Source organism: Giraffa tippelskirchi, chromosome 6 (assembly GCF_054371585.1).
Source record: "Giraffa tippelskirchi isolate mGirTip1 chromosome 6, T2T-mGirTip1v1.2.pri, whole genome shotgun sequence".
Taxonomy (NCBI): domain Eukaryota; kingdom Metazoa; phylum Chordata; class Mammalia; order Artiodactyla; family Giraffidae; genus Giraffa; species Giraffa tippelskirchi.
Genome location: NC_137280.1, coordinates 158085725 through 158095641, shown reverse-complemented (window position 1 = coordinate 158095641; position 9917 = coordinate 158085725). Strand labels below are relative to the sequence as shown.

General features: G+C 40.7%; 1 pseudogene; it reads right to left on the bottom strand.

Annotated features, from left to right (window-relative positions):
• Window positions 1–1563: 1563 nt before the first annotated feature.
• On the bottom strand, window positions 1564–3426 carry LOC145509300 (tubulin beta chain-like; annotated as a pseudogene).
• Window positions 3427–9917: the final 6491 nt, after the last annotated feature.

The window sequence follows — 9917 nt, the reverse complement described above, 5'->3', positions numbered from 1 at the left end:
GGTGTCCTGTGCCCTCTCTGGGGAATGACATTTCAGTTCAGTTCAGTTGCTAAGTCATGTCTGACTCTTTGTGACCCCATGGGCTGCAGCACGCCCAGCTTCCCTGTCCATCACTAACTCCTGGAGCTTGCTCAAACTCATGTCTATCAAGTTGGTGATGCCATCAACCATCTCATCCTCTGTCATCCCCTTCTCCTCCTGCCTTCAATCTTTCCCAGCATCAGGGTCTTTTCCAATAAGTCAGTTTTTTGCATCAGGTGGCCAAAGTACTGGAACTTCAGCTTCAGCATCAGGCCTTCTAATGAATATTTAGGATTGATTTCCTTTGGATTGACTGTTTTGATCGCCTTGCAGTCCAAGGGACTCTCAAGAGTCTTCTCTAGCACCACAGTTCAAAAGCATCAATTCTTCGGTGCTCAGCTTTGTTTATGGTTCAACTCTCACACCCATACATGACTACTGAAAAAACCATAGCTTTGACTAGATGGACCTTTGTTGGCAAAGTAATGTCTCTGCTTTTTAATATGCTGTCTAGGTTGGTCATAGCTTTTCTTCCAAGGAGCAAGCATCTTTTAATTTTAGTCACATCTGCAGTGATTTTGGAGCCCAAGAAAATAAAGTCTGTCACTGTTTCCATTGTTTCTCCATCTATTTGCCATGGAGTGATGGGACCAGATGCCATGATCTTTGTTTTTTGAGATCATTGAGACATTTAGGTGGCAACATATACGTTTCCATATCCATTCTTTTCTGTAAGTAAAGATAGGGTTGGGGAGGGGCTTTCTGGAGGCTTAGGGACTAAGGCTAGTTTCTCTCTTGTTCCTCTTGACACCCTTTTCTGACTAGGAGAAAGAAAGGAGTCCAAGATTATGAAGGAGGTTCAGTGGAAGAGAGAAGGATCCTACTTGATAGGGTGGGGCCAGACACTTGCAAAGGAAATACCTCTGGAGAGAGCTTGGAGGGAGACTGAAAATGGAGATAATACTGTCAACACCTCCCCAGAAACTGAGAGAGGAGCAGGGAGCTAGATATCTGGAAGCTAGGACTTTAACTGCCTGGATGCCCTTTTCCACAACCCTACCCCTTCCTTGGAGGGACTTGCACGTGCTCCTTGGTTTCCTTGCTCCTGGTCTGCCACACGGCCTAAGATGGTGCTCAGCTCTCCAGGTTTTTAGCACCCTGTTCTAAATGGGATTTGACGAGACCTCGCTTCTTGGAGAGTTATCTCAAACAGAGAGGGAATGTTAACTGGCCAGGTGGGAGGAGTGGGCTCCAGAAGGAAATACCGAGTTACCCAGAATGGCAGAAATCTAGGTTCCCCAGAGGGGAAAGAGAGAAGACATTCAACAAACGATAAATATTTATTGAGCACCTAATTATGTACCAGGTACTGTGCTGGACCACCCCGACCCCGGCTTACCCAAAACGAAAAAACAAGATAGAGTCAGAAAACACAAGTGCTGAGGGAGAGGAAAGGGCCAATTGAGGAAGAAGGCTGAGGGGACCGAGAAGCCTGAGATGATGAGGACTCAGCCTTAGGCCTCTTTTTTTGGCCTCCTCACTCTAATCCTCCCCCTTTTCTGTGGTGGCATCCTGATACTGCTGGTGTTTGGAGATGAGGTCCTTCCTGCTGCTCTCAGCTTCAGTGAACTCCATCTTATCCATTCCCTCACCTGTGTACCAGTGGAGGAAGGCATGCAAGCAGAACATGGCAGTGAACTGCTCTGAGATGCACTCAAAAGCTTCTGGATGGTCGTGCTGTTGCCAATGAAGGTGACTACCATCTTGAGGCCATGGAATGGGATGTTGCAGATGGCCATCTTGACATTGTTGGGGATCCATTCCAAGAAGTAGCTTCTGGCTTTGTTCTGCACGTTGAACATCTGCTCATCCACCTCCTTCATGGATATTAGCCCAAAGAAGACAGCAGCCACCATGAGGTACTGAAAGGTTTTTGCTGAACCGTGAAAGACACCAGGATTCTTGGCCTCTAGAGGAGAACTCAATCCAGGGCCAGAGATGAGGCTTGATCGCTCAGAGCTTTTGTGTTATAAAGTTTTATTGAAGTATAAAAGAGACAGAGAAAGCTTCTGACATAGACATCAGAAGGGGGCAGAAAGAGTACCCCCCTGCTAGTCTTCAGCCAGATATTATATAGCTACTAGCAGTCTGCTAATTAAAGAAAGGAAATGTCTCAAAACTCAGAATGGCACCAGGTGAGTCATCTGGACCATAAAACAATTGACATGAATCTTGAAGAAAGGCAGGTTTCCATACAAATATATAGTTTCATTAACTTAGATTAGGAGAACAATGTGTGAGTATAACATACTGGTTTGTCAAGTTGGTTCTGAGCCTTTAGGCGAACGGACTTGAAGACAGAGTCTAGGGTAAATGCATAGTACATTAACATAGCTTAAGACAAACATTTCCGTAAGAAAAATGCACTGGTTAGCTCAAGGTTTGAGAAAAGTTAAGTTCAGGTGGAACTGGGTGTCATTATGGCAACACAAAATTTTAAGAGAAACCTCTTTTTATATTTGTATAGAGAAGGGGGAAAAATATAACACTAGTTTGTTTCCTCCAGACATTTAAGAGAGAGATAAAAAATGTCTGACACTTGCAGCCTATGTCCTCCGTTTGGAGACCCCTGGCCTTCCTGCCTGTTACCCTCTCAGCACCGGCCATGGTGGGGATGACAGGCAGCCATCATGTTCTTGGCATTGAAGACCAGCTGGGTGAGCTTGGGCCCACTGAGCGCCTGATACTGCTGGCTTCCGTGACTGATCAGAGGGGCAAATCCAGGCATGAAAAAGTGGAGACCTGGGAAGAGCACCATGTTGACTGCCAGGTTGTGGAGGTCGGCAGCGAGCTGGCTAAGGGAGCAGAGGTGGGTAGTGACATCACTCATGGAGGCTCGAAGGAGGTGGTTCAGGTCCCTGTGGGTTGGCGTGGTCAGCTTGAGGGTGCGGAAGCAGATATTGTAAAGGGCCTCATTGTCAATGCAGTAGATTTCATCAGTGTTTTCCAGTAGCTGATGGAGAGGGTGGTGTTGTAGAGCTCAACCACAGTGTCGGACACTGGCTCAGGGCACCATACTGAAGGTGTTCATGATGTTGGCCCCCTCTGTATTGTGGCTCTTGCCTCAGTTGTTGCCTGCCCCAGACTGACCAAGAACAAAATCACCTGGTCTGAAGATCTGACCAAAAGGACTTGAGAGAACAGAGCCCATGGTCCTGGGTTCTAGATCCACCAAGATAGCATGAGGGACATATTTGCCTTCTGTGTCTTCATTGTATTTAGTACATGGAGATGTGGTCTGGCTCCATGATGGGTGCCCATCAGGCTGATGCCGTGTTCATCACTGATTACCTCCCAGAACTTGGCACTGGTCTGATTGGCCTGGATGTGCATGAGTTCCCTCATTGTTAAAATGTTTTCTGATCTTTTTGTTTGTCTCAAACTGTGTACAGGGCAAGAAAATATGTAATTAATTTTTCTCTGCTATCGGGTCACAGGCTGGAAGGATGGGACAGGCCTCAGAGGTTGGAGCAGTGAGGTCCAAACGTGGAAGCAGGAAGGTTCTAAGAGAGCTTGGAGGCTTTTGTATAAACACTAAGATTTTATTGATAATTTTGCCCATGTCATAACCCCCAGAGGGTTAATGTAGTGCTTTTTAAAAAATTTTTTAAAACCACAAAGATACACTTTATGTTGTACTATAAATGTACTTTGGCAACAATATTGATTTACCACTTAATTGACAAACCAGGTTTGTTCCAAGAGGATTTTATAGCACAGGCTTTGAAGCGTCCCCCCTCTCTTTTTTGTATGATGAAAGAAAAAAAGTCATTCTGAACGTCACTGCAAATGTAAGTTACCCAGTTTAAAAATAATCAAGGAAAGAAACAAACATGTTGAAGAGCACTGTGACTGTCTTGAATCACATTTCTAAGGGCACGACACATAATTGCTTATGTTTCATGTTATTAGACTATGATGGGAAATAACCACTGAATTCTGACTGAGATAAACCATCAAAAGATGAACTGTTTCCCATAGCAGACTGTCAACTCAAGCATATCTTATTTATGTCCTGGTTCTTCCTTCGGGAGGCCAAATGTGGGTGATTGTGAATGTAACATTGGAAGAGCCTTGGTCTCTTCTTACCTTTCAAGACTGAGCAGTTTCACTTTTTGTGCTAATTACGAGACACTTTCAAATAATTGTTGCATCTTTTTTCCATACTTATTGTGATACAGTTGACATATAATATTGTGTAAGTTTAGGGTGCATGGCATAGTGATTTGATTACATATACATTGTGAAATGTTTACCACCATAAGGTTAGTTAACCCATCTGTCATCTCACATAGTTACAATTTTTTTGTGTGTGTAGTGAGAGCATTCAAGATCTACTCTCTTAGCAACTTTCAAGTATATAATACAGTATTGTTAACTATAGACACTATGCTGTATATTGCATCCCTAGGATGTATTTGTCTTATAACTAGAAGTTTGTGGATTTTGACTGTCTTCACCCATTATCAACCTGGCCCCCACTCCCAGAAGCCGCAAATCTATTCTCTGTTTCTATAAATATATATATTTTTAGATTCTGCATTCAAGTGAGATCATACAGTATTTGTCTTTCTCTGTATGACTTATTTCACTGAGCATAATATCCCAACTTTTGCTTCTATCATTCATTTTTTTTTCTAATGAATACATGGATATTGTGGAAATAACATTCTAGATATTAAGTACTTTCTCTCTGATTCCTTTCCTAGGTAGTCAGCCTGTTATGTTGGATACTGAGAGGTGACTAAAAGGGGACATTAGGAGAAAAAACCTGACTTGGAGATGCTTACAATAAAGCCAAGGAGAGTAGCCGAGGTCAATTACAGTAGCCAAACTTACTTCTTAACACAACCAAGGAAAAGTAATTCTGAAAATACAGGTTTCTCCTTGCTATAGGTATGTCTCTCAGGAAGGATATACTGGAAACTTACAGCATATGGTAGGACTGTGTTTGGTTTTGAAGTGTGATGATTAAGTTCTTTTTCTTTCTACTCAGGTATCTTTCAATGAAAGGAGAGAATGGCTTTCAGACCTGATGCTCTTCCTTCCCATTCTGTAATTTTAGATTTAATCAGTATTTTGAAAATTCACCAAAAAGGAAACTTCATAAATATTAACAAATGTAAAAAGAAAAAAATAATGCTAATCTTACAAAGTCTTCTAAAGAATAAAAAGACTAACTGCATTTCAGTATTTTATGAAGCTAGTATAACCTTAACACCAAAACCTGTGAAGGTTGGCATAAGGCAAAGATCAGGCCAATCTCATCCATGAACATAGATAACAAAATCCTAAAACAATGTTAGCAAACTAAATCTGGCAATATATTGAAAAGGATATTATATCATGATCAAATAGATTTTAATCCATAAATGGAAATTTGGTTGGCCTGGCATGCTGCAGTCCATGGGGTTGCAAAAAGTTGGACATGACTGAGCGACTGAACTGAACTGATCTATTAAAACTGTATGTATCCATAACTAATTACCTAGTATCCAATTCTACTTCCAGCAATAAGACCAACAGATAGTGACACAAAAATGCATGTTTAAAAATGTTCATGGTACTAGTATTCAAAATAGCCATAAGCTGGAAACAACCACTGCCTGACAACAGCGCATGCTCTGTTGCATTCAACTCTTTGCGACCCCATGTACTGTAACCCACAAGACTCCTCTGTTTATGGAGTTTTCCAGGTGTGACTACTGGAGTGGATTGCCATTTCCTACTCCAGGGGGTCTTCCCAACCCAGGGATCAAACCCACATCTCTTGCATCTCCTGCATTGGCCGCAGATTGTTTACCACCGCGCCACCTGGGAAGCCCCTGACAACAGTAAGAAGGATAAATAAATTATGCATATTTATACACTCAAACACTATCCTGCAATAAACTTTCATGAACTTCAGTTACATGTAACAGCATGAATCAATTTCAAGAGAAGAGGTCAGGCATACAAAATAATGCACAGAATGAAAATGGGTAAACCACTAGTGTTAGAAGTCAAGATACCTTTTATTTCTTTTTCTGCTCTGACTGCTGTGGCCAAAACTTCCAAAACTATGTTGAATAGTAATGGTGAGAGTGGGCACCCTTGCCTTTTTCCTGACATTAGGGGAAATGCTTTCAATTTTTCACCATTGAGGATAATGTTTGCTGTGGGTTGTCATATATAGCTTTTATTATTTTGAGGTATGTTCCTTCTATTCCTGCTTTCTGGAGGGTTTTTATCATAAATGGATGTTGAATTTTGTCCAAGGCTTTTTCTGCATCTATTGAGATAATCATATGGTTTTTATCTTTCAATTTGTTAATGTGGTGTATTACATTGATTGATTTGCGGATATTAAAGAATCCTTGCATTCCTGGGATAAAACCCACTTGGTCATGATGTATGATCTTTTCAATATGTTGTTGGATTCTGTTTGCTAGAATTTTATTAAGGATTTTTGCATCTATGTTCATCAGTGATATTGGCCTGTAGTTTTCTCTTTTTGTGGCATCTTTGTCTGGTTTTGGAATTAGGGTGACGGTGGCCTCATAGAATGAGTTTGGAAGTTTACTTTCTTCTGCAATTTTCTGGAAGAGTTTGAGTAATATAGGTGTTAGCTCTTCTCTAAATTTTTGGTAGAATTCAGCTGTGAAGCCATCTGGTCCTGGGCTTTTGTTTGCTGGAAGATTTCTGATTACAGTTTCGATTTCCGTGCTTGTGATAGGTCTGTTAAGATCTTCTACTTCTTCCTGATTCAGTTTTGGAAAGTTATACTTTTTTAAGAATTTGTCCATTTCTTCCAAGTTGTCCATTTTATTGGCATTTTGCTGTTGGTAGTAGTCTCTTATGATCCTTTGTATTTCTGTGTTGTCTGTTGTGATCTCTCCATTTTCATTTCTAATTTTGTTGATTTGATTCTTCTCCCTTTGTTTCTTGATGGGTCTGGCTAACGGTTTGTCAATTTTGTTTATCTTCTCAAACAACCAGCTTTTAGTTTTGTTGATTTTTGCTATGGTCTCTTTTGTTTCTTTTGCATTTATTTCTGCCCTAATTTTTAAGATTTCTTTCCTTCTACTAACCCTGGGGTTCTTCATTTCTTCCTTCTGTAGTTGCTTTAGGTATAGAGTTAGGTTATTTATTTAATTTTTTTCTTGTTTCTTGAGGTGAGCCTATATTGCTATGAACCTTCCCCTTAGCACTGCTTTTACAGTGTTCCATAGGTTTTGGGTTGTTGTGTTTTCATTTTCATTTGTTTCTATGCATAATTTGATTTCTTTTTTGATTTCTTCTGTGATTTGTTGGTTATTCAGAAGCGTGTTGTTTAGCCTCCATATGTTGGAATTTTTAATAGTTTTTTTCTTGTAATTGAGATCTAATCTTACTGCATTGTGGTCAGAGAAAGAGACACAGATGCATAGAACAGTCTTATGGACTCTGTGGAAGAAGGTGAGGGTGGGACTATCTGAGAGAATAGCATTGAAACATGTATATTATCATATGTGAAACAGAACGCCATTCCAGGTTCGATGCATGAGACAAATGCTCAGGGCTGGGGCAATGGGATGACCCAGAGGGATGGGATGGGGAGGGAAGTAGGTGGGGGGGAGCGGGGTTCAGGATGGGGAACACATGTAAACCCACGGCTGATTCACGTCAATGTATGGCAAAAACCACTACAATATTGTAAAGTAATTAGCCTCCAACTAAAATAAAAAAAAAAAAAAAAAGAAGAAGTCAAGATAGTGGTTACCCTTAGGAGGAGACAGGAGTGGACTTCTCTTCTTTGACTTTAGTGGTGTTCATTCAGTTGTGTTTGCTTTGTGATAATACATGGATTAATATGTGTGTACACATATTATTCAGATCTGAACCAGTTCTCTCCAATGCCACTGCTAATGCTTGGGTCTAAGCCACCGTCATTATCGCTATTTGTCACCCGACTTGCTACAGTAGTTTCTTGATTTTTTTACCCTCTGTTTTTACTCTTGATCTCTTTTAAAGTGTTCTCAACAGAGTAATCAGAATGTTCTCTTTAAAATTAAGTCAAGTTATGTCTCTCTGCTGCTCAGAATCCTGCAATGGCTCCATGTTTCACACAGTGAAAAAGCCAAAGTCCTCACACCCACCTAGGAGACCCTGCATTACATGATCTGGTCTCCAGTTCCCTCTGTGTAGCCACCTCGTACTCCTACCCTACAGCTTGCCTCCTCCTCTGTCTCCCCACTATTCCATGTTGCCCACTCTGGAAGTTTTGCAGTTCCGGGAACACACCAGCGTGCTCCTTCATTAGGGCCATTGCAGTGTTGTTTCTTTATTTAGTCTGGCATGTTCTTGCTTGAGAGGTCTGTGAGCTAACAACTGCTTCCCTCCAAATAGCTTGCAGATGTGACATGTTGTCCTTACTGCCCTATTTAAAATGCTTGGTTTGTCCCACCCCCATTCCCATCAGTGCTCCCACTTCCCCTAACCCTGTCTTCATTCTTATTTTTGAATAACACTTCTATCTCTCTCGTGTACTACATGATCGTTTTATTTTTCATCCTTATCATTAATTTTCTTTCCTTGCTAGAAATAGAAAAACACATTTATTTTCTGTCACTTCCTTCAGGGACCCTTGTTTCACTCACTGATACATCTTAAGCAGTTAGAATACTGGAGGTCCTCAACAGATATTTGTGGAATGAATGAATGAACATATCGAATGCCTAACATGTGACAAGAATTCTACTAGGTGCTGGGAGTGTAATGCTAAGCAAAACTAGAAGCAGTTGCTGCTCTCATAGAGTTTGCCAGCCTGAGAGATGGTTATCATATAGCATAAATGCGTAGTTATAAAGTATAATTTCAACCAAGCAAGCCTTGAGAATGATAACTGAGGAACCTATCTTCGTCTGAAGGTGGGTCAGGGAAGACTTCATAAAAAAAGCTGTATTTTAGCGGAGAGACAATGAAGATGGGTAAGTGACTCTGACATAATAAGCTTGGGGTGGGGCCCAGGTCTGAACATTTCTTAATAAAACTCTCCAGATATTTCTATATTGGGACATCTAAACCAATTTTAATACATGTGCAGATCACTTGGGAATCTTGTTAAAGTTCAAAATCTGCCTCAGGAGGTCAGGTGTGGGCCCTGAGATTGTGTCGTCCTCTTGAGCTCCCCGGGGATGTAGATGCTAGCGCTCTGCGGGCAACTCGTTGAGAAGCAAGGCTCAGTCCCTGGCCCCACAGCACCTTCTCAGGAAGACAGTGTTTTCTAAATTATCAGCTGATTGAGTCCTCTCTCTTTGCTTCCTCTATATGGGTGTGTTTATGGGTCTGCTTGAGTCCAGATGGGCTGGACCCTCCATAAAACAGGGGTTGTATTCAGGCCATCTTTGTGTCCTCTGCCTGATCCAGTGTGGCCATGATAGTTAATTTCTATTGAACGGTACTGACTCTATCCAGGCAAGTCCTTTTCTTGCCATGCGATATGTATGAAGGATGACTTAAATTATTCTTTGAAATGTACCATTCATTTCCACCTTTCTGTGACTATAAATGACAACATTTATATTTACCATATGCCTGGTCAAACACATATTCATGAGAAAAATTAAATGCAATAATAAATGTAAAAACATCAAAAATTATGAAACAGAATTTTGGATATTACCATTATTATTATTGTTATAATAATACAAAATATTTATATTTAAAAAACTGAGCTTCATGGACTTTTTAAGTACTATGGGAGAAGTTGAGTTTCTAAAAATAGGATACTATGGCAAGTTTATTAGCTGAGAATATATAATTTTACCATGGAATGTGTGTTTTTTTTCTTTTTTCTTTTGAAATAAGTGCTAATT